We start from the raw sequence: 17,739 nt of genomic DNA on the forward strand, positions 1-17,739 counted from the left end.
ACTCTGAAATTGATTTATACTTGAAAATCAAACCTCAGTCACATTTTCTCTGCCGGGATCTTTCTAATTTACTCAGAGGGTCATTGTCTTCATCTTCTTGGCTCTGGATGTTTTGTGATGTTCCTTTGTGAGAAAAAAAGACATTAAGGCCTGACCTCAATAATAATCTGTCATCAGCAGAGATCAGGGCTATAGAGACCTGGTGGTTCAGGTTTGTTTGGTTTGCAAATGGCAAAAGCAATTCTGAGCTTTGGGGGAAAAGAAGACAAAAGAAAGAGGCAGGCAAGAAAGGAGCAAATTTATTAGAATAATGAGCAGCTAAAAAGATGTAGGAAATCTGAGGAATTTTTGCTTTTTGGAAGATGTGAAAATTCCTGGGAAATGACTCTGCCCTGGGAATGACATCAGTGGAAATGTTTGGAGCCTCAGCCTCCCGAGTACCTGGGATTACAGGCACTCACCACCAAGCCCGGCTAATTTTTCTATTTTTAGTAGATGGGGTTTCACCATGTTGGTCAGGCTGGTCTCAAACTCCTGACCTCGTGATCCGCCCACTTTGGCCTCTCAAAGTGCTAGGATTACAGGCTTGAGCCACCACCACGGCCGTCAATATCTTCTTTGAGTCACAAAGCTTAGCTCCTGAGGGAATCCTATCCTTCCCTGCAAGTCCCAGTTCAGAATTCTAAATTCTTGGGAGAGAAAATCTGACTGGTTCTGCTGTCTGCCTCAGATATCTACCTCTAAACTAGTCAGCTGTGGTGAGCAGCAAGTCATGCAGTTTCAGAGCAGAAAGGGCTGCCAGGTTACACCTGCGTGGAGGAGGCTACCAGGCAGGGTGTCAGGGCCCTAGCATCGGGAAATGGTCAACTCATGGGCTGGTAAAAAGAATTTACCAACAATAGTATAGGTTTGAAAAAGGAAAGTTTTTTAGAAAGGAAGAACGCTGCAGAGGATGCGGTGGGGCATCTCTGTGAGAGAGGACTGAGCGTGCCATGGTAGATTTTTCCCTAGGAGCATTTGTGGATCTTAAGGCAGGAGCTTAAGGGTAATTTAGACATCAGCCACGCAGGTCTTGGTAAATGATTACATTTGTAGACATTCTGGTGCCTTAAAGTATAGCAATTCTAGTTACTTATAAAATGTTTTTGGGGAAAAGAAATCGGGAACCAGATGCCTGCTTTAGATAATAAAGACGTCTAGTTGCATTTTTTTTTTTTTTTTTTTTTTTTTTTTTTTTTATACAGAGTCTTGGTCACTCAGGCTGGAGTGCAGTGGTGGGGTGGACTGCAGTGGTGTTACCTAGGCTCACTGCAACCTCAATCTCCCAGGTTCAAGCGATTCTCCTGCTTCAGCCTCCTGATTGGCTGGGATTGCAGGTGCACACCACCATGCCCAGCTAATGTTTGTATTTTTAGTAGAGACAGGGGTTTCATCATGTTGGCCAGGCTGATCTCGAACTCCTGACCTCAAGTGATCTGCCTGCCTCCCAAAGTGCTGGGATTACAGGTGTGAGTCACTGTGCCTGTCTGGGCCAACAAGTTTTAATAAAATGTTACTTACAGACAACTGAAATTTGAATTTTATGTAAATTTCATATGCCATAGAATCCTCTTCTGATTTATCTCAACCATTTAGAAATATAATAATCATTCTTACCTTGCATGTTATAGGAACATCGGTGGCAGGTCAGATGGGCCTTACAGGCTGAGTTTGCCCATCCCTGATGTAATGAAAAGTAACTTTAAGTTCTTTGAAAGTTTCTGAATTTTCATTCTAAGATAGAGAAATCAGCAATTGAACAAAACATCTTTTCAAATCGGTTGCAAGTGGAAACTTCATTCAGCTGTTAGAGGAGTTAATTTAATATCTTCGATAGCAACAGCAAATCTGGGCATCAGTGAGTGATGTGGCCAATCTGCGTTTTCTTCTAGTCCTGGTCCAGGGGACATTGTTCAGTTGTGTTTTACATCTGCCTCCCTCTCAATGTGGTGTTAGCAATGTCTGGCTTGTTGGAGAACTTTTAGTTGTTTTTCTTTAAGTGGAATCTAATTTTCCTTCGACATTATTGTTACAACACTAGCTACAACACCATATATCAGCCTTTCTTGAATGATGAGCTAGACTCCCTGCTAAAGGCTCGCAAACATGTATCTCTGAAGTTTTCACTTCTAGCTAAGAAGGTGGGTGCAATTACAATCCCTATGTGATGCATGAGGAAATCCAAGCTTAGAGAATTGCATAAGGTGATTGCCTTAGTTTGGTCTCTCTCAGAAATAGAGCCTGAGATGAGGAGTCACCTGCAAGCAATTAATTAAGGACGTGTCCCCAGGAAATACAGGTACGGGGGAAGAAGCCAAGCAAGGAGTGATTTCAGGTGAAGTCCCAGCCTCAGCCTACCTTGCAGTGAGCCCTGGAGGGTAACTTACACCTCAGAGGTTGTCCCACCTCCAGGCAAGGTATGTGGGCTTGAGTACCTCCACACCTGTCAGTCACTGGCTAAGGGAGTGCTCCGGGAGGATATAAAAGTGTCCTACAAGAAGGCCAGGCCAAGGTGGCTCATGCCTATAATCCCAGCACTTTGGGAGACTGAGACAGGCGGATCACCTGAGGTCAGGAGTTCAAGACCAGCCTGACCAACATGGTGAAACCCCATCTCTACTAAAAATCCAAAAAAATTAGCCAGGCGTGGTACCGGGCACCTGTAATCCCAGCTACTCAGGAGGCTGAGGCAGGAGAATTGCTTGAACCTGGGAGGCGGAGGTTGTGGTGAACCCAGATCCCACCACTGCACTCCAGCCTGGGCGACAGACACTGAGACTAAGGGCTGTACTTCAAATCCCTGGTATCTAAGTCCAGAGTCCAGGGACTCTAAAAAAACATTTTAAAATTGATACATACTATTTGCACATATTTATGGTGTAGGTACGATATTTTGTTACATGCATAGAATGTGTAATGATCAAAGTGGCCCCCAAACACTTGTCTATGAACTGGTGTTTCCACCTCACTAGCTTTTGGAGGAATGAGAAAATATAAGAGCCTTTCAATTTTTGTTCTTCAAATTAAGGCTCTCCCACATATACACCATGGAATATTAGGCAGCCATCAAAAAAGATGAGTTCGTGTCCTTTGTAGGAACATGGATGAACCTGGAAACCATCATTCTCAGCAAACTGACACAAGAGCAGAAAATCAAACACCGCATGTTCTTACTCATAGGCGCAGGTTGAACAATGAGAACACATGGACACAGGGAGGGGAGCATCACACACTGGGGTCTGTTGGGGGGAAATAGGGGAGGGACAGCAGGGGGTAGGGAATTGGGGAGAGATAGCAAGGGGAGAAATGCCAGATATAGGTGATGGGGAGGAAGGCAGCAAATCACACTGCCATGCGTGTACCTGTGCAACAATCTTGCATGTTCTTCACATGTACCCCAAAGCCTAAAATGCAATAAAAAAATAAAAATAAAAAAAAGAAAAACTATCTATTGGGTACTATGCTCACTACCTGGGGGATGGGATCAATTATATGCCAAGCCTTAGAATCATGCAATATACCCATGTAAAAGGAACCTGCACATGTACTTGTGAATCTAAAATGATAGTTAAAATTATAAAAATAAATAAATACATCTGCTGAAAAAAAAATTAAGGCCCTCCTAATCTTGGGGTCATAACCTTTGTTTTATAAAACAATATTGATACTAAGTTGGAAAGATCTTGTTTTGTTTTGCTTTTTTTTTTTTTTTTAATGTCTACTTGGCAAAATAAAAAGCTGAGACAGTATATCAGTTTATCTGAAGTTTTTTGTTTTTTGTTTTTCCTTTCGGCTAATGGTCCAGGAAACATGGACTATTAGGCTGCCTGGTTTGTAAAAGGTCTCAGAATCTACTTGGAATTTTTCCCACGTCTGAGAGCCATGTTTCTCAAGCATTCCACGGAACACGAGTCCACCAAGACAGAGTGAAAAAAGGGTTCTGAAGCCAAATAAGTTGAGAACCTACCCACTGTAGCCTCTCCTAGGGAGTTATAATGTACATGGGTATATTAAAGACTGACAGGCTGGGCACAGTGGCTCAAGCCTGTAATCCCAGCATTTTAGGAGGCTGAGGTAGGTGTACTATTTGAGGCCAGGAGTTGGAGACCAGCCTGACCAACATGGTGAAACCCCATCTCTATTAAAAATACAAAAATAAGCCAGTTATGATGGCACATGTCTGTAATCCCAGCTTCCTGGGAGGCTGAGGCAGGAGAATCTCTTGAACCCGGGAGGCAAACGTTGGTGAGCCAAGATCACACCACTGCACTCCAGCCTGGTCAACAGAGCAGGACTGATGTGGTTTGGCTGTGTCTCCACCCAAATCTCAACTTGAATGGTATCTCCCAGAATTCCCATGTGTTGTGGGAGGGGACAGAGCGAGATCACTGAATCATGGGGGCCGGTCTTTACCCTGCCGTTCTCCTGATAGTGAATAAGTCTCACAAGGTCTGATGGGTTTATCAGGGCTTTCTGCTTTTGCTTCTCTCTTATTTTTCTCTTGCCACTGCCATGTAAGAAGTGCCTTTCACTTCCCACCATGATCCTGAGGCCTCCCCAGCCAGGTGGAACTGTAAGTCCAATTAAGCCTCTTTTTGTTTCCAGTTTCAGGTATCTCTATATCAGCAGCATGAAAATGAACTAATACAAAGACTCTGTCTCAAAAAAAAGAGTCTGACAAGTCCTGCCGCAAAGAGCCAACTTACCCTTTTGCTTTTTGACCATATTCACTAACCTTCATGAACACATTTCAGGAAAACTCCAAGTCCTGGCTGAAGCCACGAATCTCGGAGCTTAAGGATGTGTTTTTCCTTGTTTGGCTTGTTAGCTGCTGAGATGACATTTTCCATGTTCCTAAACCCCCAGGGGAGCTCCAGAAGTTATAAATGGTGCAGGAAAAACAATGACCCAATTGTCAAACACTACTGTAATTTGGCGCCCTGGGAAGGGCAGGGACTCACATTTAGAGCTGGATCCAGGGCACTCCCAGCTGCCTGCCTGCAGCCCTGGAACCTGCAACTTACCCCCAGGAGCAACCATCTCAGAATGCTTAGACAAACAGTTATTGTTGGGCATGTTTTGGAAACTAACGTTAATGTCAGGTGAGGCCTGCAGGGACCCAGCCCCAACCAGAGGGCAGTGGTGGCCAGAGGTAGGGGAGAGGGATTGGAGTGTGAGTGTGGGGTGAGCAGTAGGAATTTACACGTCCTCAAAGTGGGAAAGTGTGGATGGGGTGTGCATGTGGATGATGGAGGGTGTATCTCTCTGTGTACATGTGTGTGTTCTTGTGTGAGCATATGGAGGTCAGCTCCCGGGAGGTAAGGTGGAGACTTGAGGGTGGGGCCACCTCTGGAGCCTGTAGGCCTATGAGAAAAGGGTCTCAGTCAGGGGGGAGAGTCCCTGCTTTGGTCAACCCCACCCTTACCTGGAGCTCCAGCCACCTGCATAGGCCACAGCTGCCTCACCCTGGACATGGCCCTACCTAAACTCCCTGGAGCCTCTTGGAAGATGTATGAAATGCTCAAGGGGGACACGGACATTCCCCCAGAGCTCATTTCCGGAGGAAGGGAAGAACTCCTTGCACCATGCATGTGGGATTTGCATAGCTGACCACTTCACATCAACTGGCCACTTCTGAACCACGACTGCCTATGAGCCCAAGACCCCAAATTTTAGCCTGACATTTGGGGCCCTCACCAAACATCCCCCATCCAGGTCCCAATCCTGTTTCCCAAAATGCCCTGACTGAAGTCTTACTCTGTGCTAAACATTGAAAGTCTTTTACATCAAGTCAATGAGGATTCACAATCTTTTGAAATGGGCACTTTCACGATTTCCATTTTACAGATGAGCAAGTCAAGGCTCCAGGAGGCGAAACAACTTACCCAAGATGACACAGGGGCCAAGTGGTGTTTTGGCCATGACATAAACTCATATCAGGGGTCTCCTGCCTATTCATACAAGATGCTCCTGCTCAGAGGTGGTGGCATACTCCCTGAGGTTAGTGTCTTTGATTTCCTGTTCTGAAAGTGTGACCGTGCAAGCGACAGGGGACTCAGGTTGAAATCCCAGCTCTGCCCCTTTCTTGCTGTGTGCCTTTGAGCTCATAGCACCTGTCTCTGAGCCTTGGTTTCTGCAATTACAAAATGGGGATGATTATTTTCCATTCCAAGGGTCTTGACTGAGCTGAGTGATGTCTGAATGAATAATCATTAAGTGTGCAAGCTGGTAGCATCCCTGGCCCTACGCTCACTGCATAGAAGGTGTTTAGGATGGCTGGCTTGGATTTTAGTCTATCCCTTAGCAATTTACATCACTTGTCTTGCTGCATCTGTAAAGTGAAAGCTGAGACTTGCTCTCCAACCAGGGTCTTTCTTCTTCCATGAACACTGTCCGATTGCCCCCCTCTGTAACCCAGGCCAGTGTGCCCCACCATGCCCTGTACTTGGCACCGCTTATAGCAGAGTTTCTCAACCCCAGCACCATGGGCATTTGGGGCTGGATAATTCTTGTTTCAGGGGGCTTTCTTATGCATTGGAGGATTTGAACAGCATCCTGGGCCTCTAGCCACTGGATGCCATTAGCATCCCTCAGTTGGACATTGCCAAGTTCCCCAGGGGCAACATCATCCCTGGTTGAGAAGCATTGATTTATTGCAATCACTTTTCATTGCCACTTGTCTTCCCTAGAAATCATCAAGAATTGCAATTCCGGCCAGGAGAGGTGGCTTACACCTGTAATTGCAGCACTTTGGGAGGCCAAGGCAGGAGGATCACTTGAGCCCAGGAGGTTGAGGCCAGCCTGGACAACACAGACCTCATCTCTACAGAAAATTAAAAAAATTAGCCAGGCAAGGTGGCACACACCTCTAGTCCCGGCGTCTGGGGAGGCTAAAGTGGGAGGATCGTCTGAGCTCGGGAGGTTGAGGCTGCAGTGCGTTAAAATGGTACACTGCACTCCATCCTGGGCAACAGGGTGAGGCCCTGTCTCAAACAAAACAACAAAAATGAATTGCAGTTCAGAGCACGGGCCCCAGATTCAAACAGTCTGGGTATGAATCCTGGCTCCTACTGTGTGATGTACAGCAAGTCACTGAACCTCTCCAAGCCTCAGGGGCTTCATTTGTATAATAAGAACAATACAGCATTTGATTCATGGGACCATGGTGAGGGTTAAATGAGATGACAAATGTCATGTGCTTAGCACGCTTCCTGGAAACTGAATGATGGGGAGCTGGGAGACCTGGGTGGGCTCTGGGGAGTCTCATTCTGGGCAAAGGTGAAGAGGAGTCCAGGACTAGAGGGATTTGAGAGGCCCCGTCCTTGCCACCCAGTCAGCTGGGCAGGTACCTCATCTGTGCCTGTGTTTCTGGTTACCAAGCACTTGTCCTGAAGCTTGTGCACAGAGGTTAATGAGCCGTTTAGTTCCGATTACTTGCAAGGTTTCTCTCACTCAGCTCAGCACCTGCTGTGCCTGATTGATGGTGACCCCGCAGCCACAGAAGACCACAAGCCAGAACCAGGACAATCGATTAGTTCCAGGCCCCAGGAAAGACTCTTCCTCTTCACGTATGCCTGCAAAAGGAGAGAGGAGGATGGAAGGTTCTGGTATTGTCTCACACCGCCTCCCCACGTCAACACTCTCCCAGAACTAAATGTCAGCTCTGGGCTTGAAATAGCTAATGCGTATTGGTTGTTTATGCCAGGAATTGTGCTAAATGTTTTACTTGCTTTTAATCCGGACCACACCTCTCTGAAATGAATGTAATTATGATCCCAATTCTACAGTTAAAAAACTGAGGTTCTGAGAGTTGATGTCATTGCCCAGTTGGGTCACCCAGCTGGTCTGAGTCATACAGCCCAGGACAGACATGCAGATGCTGTAGGAGACTTTCACTTTTTGCAACCTCACTTTCCCCTTGTGTAAAATGGGCCAACTGATACACCCACCCCATTTGAATGTGGTGAGGGGGAAGAAAGCATACTTGTGAAGGTGGGTTGAAAAGTTTACAGTGCTGGATACCAATTGCTATTCTCTGGGAGATTGAGGGTGAGATAGGTCTGGATTAACTCAGCAGAAATTGGCATTCTAGGGTGCAGTCGGTCACTCATGGTGGGGTTTGCTCTTAGTCACTAATGTTAGAAATGAACCATAGTTATACTTTTTTTTTTTTTTGAGACAGAGTCTCACTCTGTTGCCAAGGCTGGAGTGCAGTGGTGCGATCTTGGCTCACTGCAACCTCCACCTCCCAGGCTCAAGAGATCCTCCCACCTCAGCCTACCAAGTAGCTGGGACCACAGGTGCCCACAACCATGCCCAGCTAATTTTTTTGTATTTTTAATGGAAATGAGGTTTCACCATGTTGCCCAGGCTGGTCTTGAACTCCTCCTGAGCTCAAGCGATTTGCCTGCCTTGGTCCCCCAAAATGCTGGGATTACAGACTTGAGCCACCACGCCCAGCCCGTAATAAATATTCAAACTAGCAACTTATATTTTTAAGAACACTTACTAGGTGCTGGTCACTGCTCCAAGTACTGATGCTAATCCATGTAAGCCTCACAACGTTGGGAGGTAGGTACTACAGGTACAATAATTATGCCCATTTTACAGATGAGACAATGGAGGCTCAGAGCAGCTAAGCGACCTGGCCTGGGCCATATAGCTTGCACGTGGCAGAGCTATTTAATAGAATTAGACTCCAGGCCTGTCAATCCGCTCCTTTCCAGTGTGTGCTGAGAAGGACCTAGAGCAGCAGCTCCTCTAGGGAGGCGCCTGGGAGTTCCTGTCAGATTTGCCAGATAGTCTGTTTCTCCATCTTCAGTTATTTTGCTGTTGAATGAGTTGAATAGTCCCAGCTTCACTGGTTTTCCAGGTCAGGTGAGATCTTGTTTCATAAAAGCACTTCATAAAGTGGCTTTTAAAAATCCAGGGTACTTAGAAGTCTGTCATGCTGTGTGTGGCCCCAAGAGGGCTATGAGCTTTCGGTCCTGACTTTGGGGTCACCCAGTTACTTCATCCCTTTGCACCCAGCTTCCCCATCTATAAAATGGAATTGCATGGCTGTGGGAATTCATATGGGCACAGATCACATGCTCAGCGTGGAGAGCCATGGTTGTGTGCACATCCGTGTATATTTACGAATTCACATCATATTCATCCCTAGGGAGAGAATGCATTTTTGCCCGACTGGCTGGAGGAATACTTGGCCAGACTGTGATCAGCTGGATTATAGTGCAACAAACATTCACTTCATCCCTCCTCCCACTCTGTGGAGTTTACAGCCCTGTCCTATTGAAAGGCTCAGTCATTTGACTTGCTTGGACCAATGAAATGTTGGTGGATGTGGTTTGAGGTGATGTTGTGTCTGTATTTGTACAGCTTGGTTGGCTTGGCTCTTTTTTTTTTTTTTTTGAGGCAGGGTTTTGCTCTGACACCAAGGCTGAAGTACAGTGGCACAATCATGGCTCACTGCAGCCTCAACCTCCCAGGCTCAAGTGATCCTCCCAGTTCTGCCTGTTAAGTAGCTGGGACTGCAGGTGAGTGCTGCCATGCCTGGCTAATTTTTTTTTTTTTTTTTTGTAGGGATGAGGTTTCATCACATTGTGCAGGCTGATCTCAAACTCCTGAGCTCAAGCAGTCCACCTGCCTTGGCCTCCCAAAGTGCTGAGATTACAGGCTTAACCCATCATGCCCAGCCTGGTTTGGCTCATATGTTCTGATGATCTTTCATGGGAAGAGCATGCCCCAGGAAGTTTCTTCTTCAGAGGAGCCTCTTAGATAGACCCAACCTGGAATTGCAGACCCATGGGCACAAAGATAAATGTTAGCTGTTGTAAGCCATGAAGTTTGGGGGACGTTTGTTACACAGCATTACCGTGTCAATAGCTGGCCAATGTCATAATTCAAGATTATTTCTATACAGCAGACAACAATAGAATTCAGACCTGTCTTGGCGGCAGTGCAATGCAGTAATTCTCAAATTCTTTATTGGCATAAATAATTCAGACATTGGTTTCTCACTAAACATTGCACTAAACACAAGAAACAAGAGGCTTGCCGGCTCAGAGGCACACAAACTGTCCAACAGCCCAAGTTAGAAATACTTTTTTTAGAAGTGTAGAAAACTTTATAAATGATTCTGTACAAATATACACAGTGGACCCTCCATCCATCTGGACTTTCTTTCCTGGATGGCATCTGAATAGAGTGTTCCTTCTCAGCAACAAGACATTGGCAAGAAGTACGAAAGAGAGAGACAGAGACAGAGACAGGAACAGAGATAGAAACGGAAAGGAAAAAAAAGAAGTGGCCCCAAAAAAGAAAACATGAAACTGACTTCTTACAGCAGCTCATTCTGCAACAGTCAACACAAACAAACGTGGAGAAAAGAATATGGACCATCGGTCCGCGTTGGTCTGTACAAGAATTAGTCTTTATATATATAATATATATGTATAATATTTATAGGTCTATATACTTTGTGTATAGAAAAAGATAACAGCATAATTTACATATAGAGAAAGCCTTTTTACAATTGAGGAGTTTTCCTAAGGTCAGTAACTTCAAGAGTAATCAATCAAATTAATCATGCGTTAAGTCTGTGGAGTGGATCCCGGTTACAAGATCAAGTCTTAGAGAGAGAAATGAGAGGCTGGGGGTAGAAATGTTGACCACCTAAGTTTGGGATCTTTTCAGCCTGGTCCAGGTATGCATCAAGGCCGCAGACCTGATGTGATCGGCCCTATCTGCCCCAGGGAACTTCTGCTTTGGGATCTGCAGGAAGAATGTTCTGTTTCTAGGAGGATGTTGGTGGGGTGGGGGCTTATCTTGCCAGAGATTATCTTGCACCCTAAGAGTCTGATCCTCTGCCTTATAGATGGGGGGAGGGGGCGTCCTTATGAGACTTGGGCATCCCTCCCCATGTTCACCAGGACACCAGCATTTAAGTAAATGGGTAACACCCACGACCCCACTATTCTAGTCTCCTATTTTTTCAGAAATGTCCCCCTAGAGGTGGGATTCTGGGGGAAGTTCATTTGGGTGATTGAGAAGAAAAGCCACATTTATAAAGCACCTACTGTGTGCCAGGTATTGCGTAACATTATTGACATTCATTATTACATTCACTCCCTCCAACAAATTCAAGGGTTAGTGATATATTACGTGCTCGTGAGCTGCACGAAGCTAAGAAAATTCAAGGAATACTCTGAAGGGACTGCTGATGCTGAGACAGTGTTGGTGAAATCATTATCCATGATAGAGTGGTTCAAGAAATGCCAATTGAGTCAAGTTGAAGCAGATAAATAAGCTTCACTAATTTGTAGTAGCCACATACACCCTTGGAGTCCAGCGGTGAGCAAAGATGCTTTGTTTTCTATCCGTCAAACACTGACATATATTTATAGGCACACCAAACACACCATTCCACCGACAGGCCTGATACATTATTTCCCACACTTCAGGCTGTATTGAAGACTTGGCCTATGGCCTCCTATGACCCCCTAGGTCTTCTTCAGTCATTTCTGTAACCAGTATTTTTCCCATCACGCCTATAATGTTTTGTTGGAGACCCTCAGGGTAGGGTCTTTCCATAAATACACTTCCACATTCATGCATGTCCTTGACCTCAACACTCCAGGGGCCTATTCATAGAGCGATATGAACTGCCTGAGAAAGAGGACATGGTAAGACCGCTGAAGTTTTTTGGTGTGGCAAGACAGATCTGGGGGCCTCAGAGAAATCAGAGACACAGGTTGTAAGACTTGAGAGAGGGAGAGTGAAGCAAAAGAGGAACAGGAATGAAAACGCTTTAGAGAGAAGGGCTGGTGGCCAACCCATCTATAGCCAAGATGCCCACGGGCTTGAGGACCCAATACAGGGCACTAAGAAATAGAAACGCATCCTCCACTGCATGAAGGCAGGCAGAGACAGAGAAGTCTGTAGAGCCAGAGAGGGATGCAGAGCAGGCCTGAGATGGCCTGAGTACTGGTCTGACTCCAGCAAGCACAAAACCCTCCTCAGACATCTTCCCCCACAGGACACCAAGGCTAACAGTAGGGACCAGAGCATGCTGGAGAGAGAAGTCAAGGTCGCCACATCTGAGCCAGTGTACCCTCTGTTTGGAGATGGAGCCTCCAGCGGCCCCAAATCAGGCTTTGGAGAAAGCATGCAAAGGCAGGCAAGTGCTAGGGGCAGGCTTTTAGCCACTTGCAGTTACCCTCAATAAATCATGATCTTGCCTCTGAGTCCACACAGAGACTGTTCCTTCTGGCACACTGTTCCCTACCATTCTACTCAAATTCCAAGACATGGTTCAGAAGTCTCCTCTGAGAACCCTTTCTGGACGGTCCTTTTCCAGGTTGGGAGCTCCTTGGGGGCCTTGGGACCCTATTGGAACTCCTCCCTCTCTTCCACTGGACTCCTAGTACCATGAAGGCAGCAGTCACTTTTCTCCATTTTTTCCAGAATCACTGAGGCACTTAATATTTACTAAATGACTATATACAATGAAGATTTGGGGAATGAAGGGATAAGGGTTGCTCAGTGCTGGGCTCTGCTGAGAGTTTAGTGAATGTGGCTGGGGATATAAGCCTTTGAAATACAGGGAAGATTTTCTTAGAATCCTTTGGCTGCTCAACTGGAGGCATTTGAAATCCACAAATGTACCCCAAAATAGGGCTATGGTGGAACCAGAGGACGTGGCACAGAAGCAATGCCTGGTGGAATATGGGACAGCTATGGGAGCTCACGGAGAACAGAGACTCCAAATTGGATGCCATCTTGGAAGTGGGCGTCAGAGAAGCTCAGGTGACACCATGCCTGAAATGCCACCATATGGACTTCCAGCCTCTGTGCTCCAAGGCTTGGGGCTTTATAAGGATTGATTCCCACAGCAAAGTCAGGGTGTGTTTTGGTGGAGTGGGGAGTACAATATATGATATTCCTTGATCAGTAGGGACCACAGAGGTCCTCAGGAAGAGAAAGACTTCTGAAAAGAAGGAAGACGGGGCCAAGCAAAGATTTATCCATCTCACAGTTGTGCAGAAGCCTGACCCCTGAAACAGGGAGACATGTGGAGCTGACTTGAACCTGGCCTGAAGCCTAAAGAGGAGCCTCTTAGGTAGACCCAACCTGAAATTGCAGACCTATGGGCACAAGGATAAATGTTAGCTGTTGTAAGCCATGAAGTTTGGTGGAGGTTTGTTACACAGCATTACCGTGTCAATAGCTGGCTGATACACTGGCCAATGTCGTAATTCAAGCTTCTTTCTGTACAGCAGACAAAACAGAATTCAGACCTGTCTTGGCGGCAGTGCAAGCATTAAGGGCAGCCCCTCCCTTAATGTGCCAGTCCAGCCAGGACTGTCAAGACAGCTTTGAAGGGGTAGGGTGTGTAGTGCTCCTTAGAAGCCTGGCTAGGAGGGAAAGGGGGCCAGGTCAGGGGGCCTTGGTGTGGCAGGCAAGTACCTTAGAGTACCTTGATGCCTATGCTGTAGCTACCCAGCAGTTACTTGAACTTTCACAAGTTCATATGTACCCATTTACAAATTATTACTTATAACACATGTAGAAAAATAAGCAGAGGGAAATGCCTAGAATCTGACAGGACCAATACATTACATTAATTGTCCAGGATGCACTTAAGCTGCCAATGTCCCAATCTGGGCAGGGCTGTGTTGGGGAGAGGTTAACTCCATCAGGGGCAGAACCCCAGCCAACTTAATTGTCTCTTGGAAGGTGTCCCAATTCCCAAAGCAATTTTCCGAGATCTGGTCTTTTGCAATGCCCGACTCTTCCTCTCTGTTCCCCTTCCCAATCCTGGGACTGCTGGAAGCCCCAAAAATTTGATTCTAGGGGTAAAATGGCTGGACCTACAGAGGCCATCCTCACACACTGCCTGTCTCCATGCCCAAATCAGCCACATGGAACTGCACTGAGCTGCCACATCTTGTCCAGACTGTCCGTGTTGTTGCTTCATTGCTACCAGAGACAGCCATTCTAACCTGGCCTGACTTCTTCACAGTGAACTGGGAATTGGAAAGAAGGTGGAAAAGGCCCTTCACTATCTGGGGACTTTCCTTCCTGGGGAATACAGAGGGGCTTTCCCTGAGTAGCCTCAGAAAGCAACACCAGAATTGTTGGATGCAAGTCTCAAGATTTCAGTTCAGCAAGAGGATCTGCTTCTTAGGAGGGCTGTGGAAGGATGGAGAGAATGATTGGAGGTTTCCGCCCCTGTCCATGCAGATGGTGAAAGGCAGGTCCACACTGTCCTTACCTAGAGCGCATTCAAACCACTGGCGATGCTAAACAGTGCTATTTAAATACCTATTTCCCTGCCGTGTTTTCTCGAGGAGTCTCCTCCTTGTGTTTTTCTGTTCCCCTCTGATTTCCTTTCCCCCATGAAAGGTTGCAGATGGCAGGATGCTGGATTTGAATCCTAGTGGTGTGGCCTGGAGACAACTCAGGGGACATTGGCAATGTCTGGAGACAGTTTTGGATGTCACACTTTGGATGTCAAAGTATACGCAAAAAAGGGCTATGGTGGAACCAGAGGATGTGGCACAGAAGCAATGCCTTGTGGAATATGGGACAGCTATGGAAGCCCATGGAGAACAGAGACTCCAAATGGAATGCCATCTTGGAAGTAGGGGTCAGAGAAGCTCAGGTGACACCATGCCTGAAATGCCACCATATGGGCTTCCGGCCTCTGTGCTCCAAGGTTTGGGGCTTTATGAGGACTGATTCCCGACAGCAAAGTCAGGGTGTGTCTGAGGATGTTTTTGGATGTCACCAGCACCAGGTGCTACTGGTATCTTGTGGGGAGAGTTGAGGAAGCTGCTTAACATCCTACAATGACAGTCACCGCCTCAAAGAATTATCTGGCCCCAAATAGCTCAACAGTGCTGAGGTTGAGAAACCCTGGCTTTGAGTGATCATCTCTTCCTCATTCTCTTCCTTTAGATCTTGACTTAAATGTCACCTCTTCAGAAAGATCTTTGCCAATAGCTCTCCCACAGTAGCATCCTCTCCCATGTTTCTGGTCCCCCATGAGTTTGCTTTCCATGGATCTACATGAACTGCAAATGTATATATTTGTTGTTGGCTTGGTTCTTGTCTCTCTTCCCCATTGGGCTCTAGGCTTCAGAATAAGGCAGACTTTGTATCACTCATCACTGAATGCCCAGGGTCTAACACAAAGTAGATGCTCAATAAATCACCCATTGAATGAACGGTTGGTGAAGAAATAACCCTACAGAATTCCAAACAAACCCAGAATGCTAGTATCCATGTGAGGACACAAAGACCTTTCTTCTACCTTGATCATCCCGGTGCCCATCACTCAGAAAAGGCCTCTCTGGTTATTGTCGGCCTGAATTTATTTCCTCCTGATATCCTGGTACCAGCCTTTCCAAAATTCTCACTGTAGTGCTGGAGGTCAGGGTATTTTTAAACTAGAAGAACTAGCCAAGCTGGTATTTTCTTGTAAGTGGTGGAAAAGAAAAACTAAGATTTGTTTTTAATCATTAGACTTTCAAATCTAAGAAGGCGCGATACAAATAGCACGTTGGCATAAACAATTGCTGCCCGCTCACTGGAGGGAGGGAGCCGTTCTTCTGAGCTAATTTAAGCTGAATGCATGGAAGCTATTTTTCATCTATACAATTGTGAAACTTTTTCCTCAGTTCGCAGTACAGGGCAGATATTATCTGGCAAAAGGTAGATGGCGGGTAAGTGAAGAGGAGAAGGAAAAGAAGAGGCAGTGGACAGAAGATACTCCCAGCCAGTGGGTTGGTGATTAGAGGGATTTCAAGAACTCAGGAGTAGAGCTGGTGGTCCACTAGGACCCCAAGATCTTATCTGGGTGGAAACTTGATTTTGAGCCTTTCATTTATGGAAGAAACCAAAGAGCAACTGGAGTCAGGCTCCTTTTCCTGCCCTTCATATGCGACATCCCCTGATTTCCCAGAAGCCCAGATTGAACTGCAGAACTTTAAAAAACCTCCTCAAGAAAGAAAAGCCCTTGCAGCTCTCCGGCACACCACCACGCACACTGTTATTCCTTAAGGCCCCCATATGCCACCACTTCCAGCCCAGCTGTTTCTAGACTGGGGGTAGCATTCAGACCTTGTGGTGAAGCTGTCCCAGAAGATAAATGATTTTTCTCCAAGCAGGCAGATTACCGCGTAGGATCATACACACAGTCTTAAGGACAGAATCTTTCTTTCTGCAGTTTCCAAGTTCCCTGAGAAGAGACATCTATAGGGCTCTGCTAGGCTGTCCACCAACTACAGCCCAAATGACTAGGCTTCTGGAAGTTTGAGGCCTGAGTTCCAAACTTACCTCTGCCTCTTAGAAGGGACCTGACTTAGGGGAGTTTATTATAGCTTCCCTCTCTGGGCCTCAGATCCTGCTTCTCCAAAAGGTGGAGAAGTATGAGATACGGGAGGGTCATTCATGTCCATTTTAAGTGGTAACTCAAATGCCCTGAGGCTACAGTGGGAAGGCCAGCTGTGATGGATTAGCGATGTCTGCCAAGAGTACAGGACGGGATGCTGGTGGTAGAGCTGTTACATATTTGCACTGCTTGGACCAGATCTTCATCCTTCTAGATTTTTTAGAGATCCTTCTAGATCATCATTCCAATGACTTGGTTGAAGATGAAAACTCAGGTGAAAACTTTGCTAAGCCTTCTGAGGGTGTGACACCTTATATAATTTTCACATTGGCTTCCAAGCCATGGTATGTTGAAGCCACCAACACACAGCAAATTTGACCTCTCCATTGGAAGACACCATCAGCCAGAAGTGGTGTTCTTGTTCATGGAGCCACTGCCGCATGCATGGAATCAGGGTCTAAGCTACCTTTCTCATCTCCTAGCAGGGTCTATGAACGCTGGTGGTCAGCTCTTTTCAGTGGGCCAGTACACTGACATTGCCTCCTTCAGTACCAGGTAAGGTATGAAGTTTCATTCACAGAGGTTGACCTTGTTGGAGATTCAGAAACAAGCCTGGGAAAGCTTGGGAAGAACAGCCTCCTATCAGCCATTTAGAGATTCAACCATACAACAGTGTCTTAAAAGTTCTGATAAGTCCTGCAATCAAGAAATTAGTTTCATCTTATTTTACATAAGCATTTCCAATGCATACGTGTCCCAGGACCCCTTCAGTAATGCAATATGCAGCTAGTTTTCCATGGAATGAAAAGTCTATGGAACACATTTGGGAAGCAAGGTCTTACTCAGATCAGGCACCTTCTAGGCAGAGTCCATCTCCTCCAGCCCAGTCCTCAGTGGAAGGAGGGCAGCCATTCTCAACTCCATGAGATGAATCCTTCATATTCTTGGTGATAGAAAATGGGAGCTGCATGATCCCAGTGAGTGGGAAGGAAGGGCCCTTTCCCACTCCGGAGAGAGAAGAGCATTTACTAATGGATGCCTCTCGGGAATACAGGACCACAATTCAACGCCCAGTGTGAGAGGGACGGGATGGGAAGCTTGGAGCAGGGGTGCTGGAGGGATCCAGGAGGGGCTCTGCCAACGCAGACGTACGTTTCCTGGAAATCCAGGCTGCTGCTGGCAGCCTGTCAGTTTAAGAACATAAGTGCAAGCTTCCGTGCAAGCTCCCAGGAGGGTCCCTGCTGGCCCCTGCACCCTCCCTTCCACAACTTCCTGCTTTTCCTCTCTCTCTCCTGGTTCCAAGT

The sequence above is a fragment of the Sapajus apella genome, unplaced genomic scaffold (assembly GCF_009761245.1).
Source record: "Sapajus apella isolate SASKATOON/1434 unplaced genomic scaffold, GSC_monkey_1.0 scaffold2, whole genome shotgun sequence".
NCBI classification, from domain to species: domain Eukaryota; kingdom Metazoa; phylum Chordata; class Mammalia; order Primates; family Cebidae; genus Sapajus; species Sapajus apella.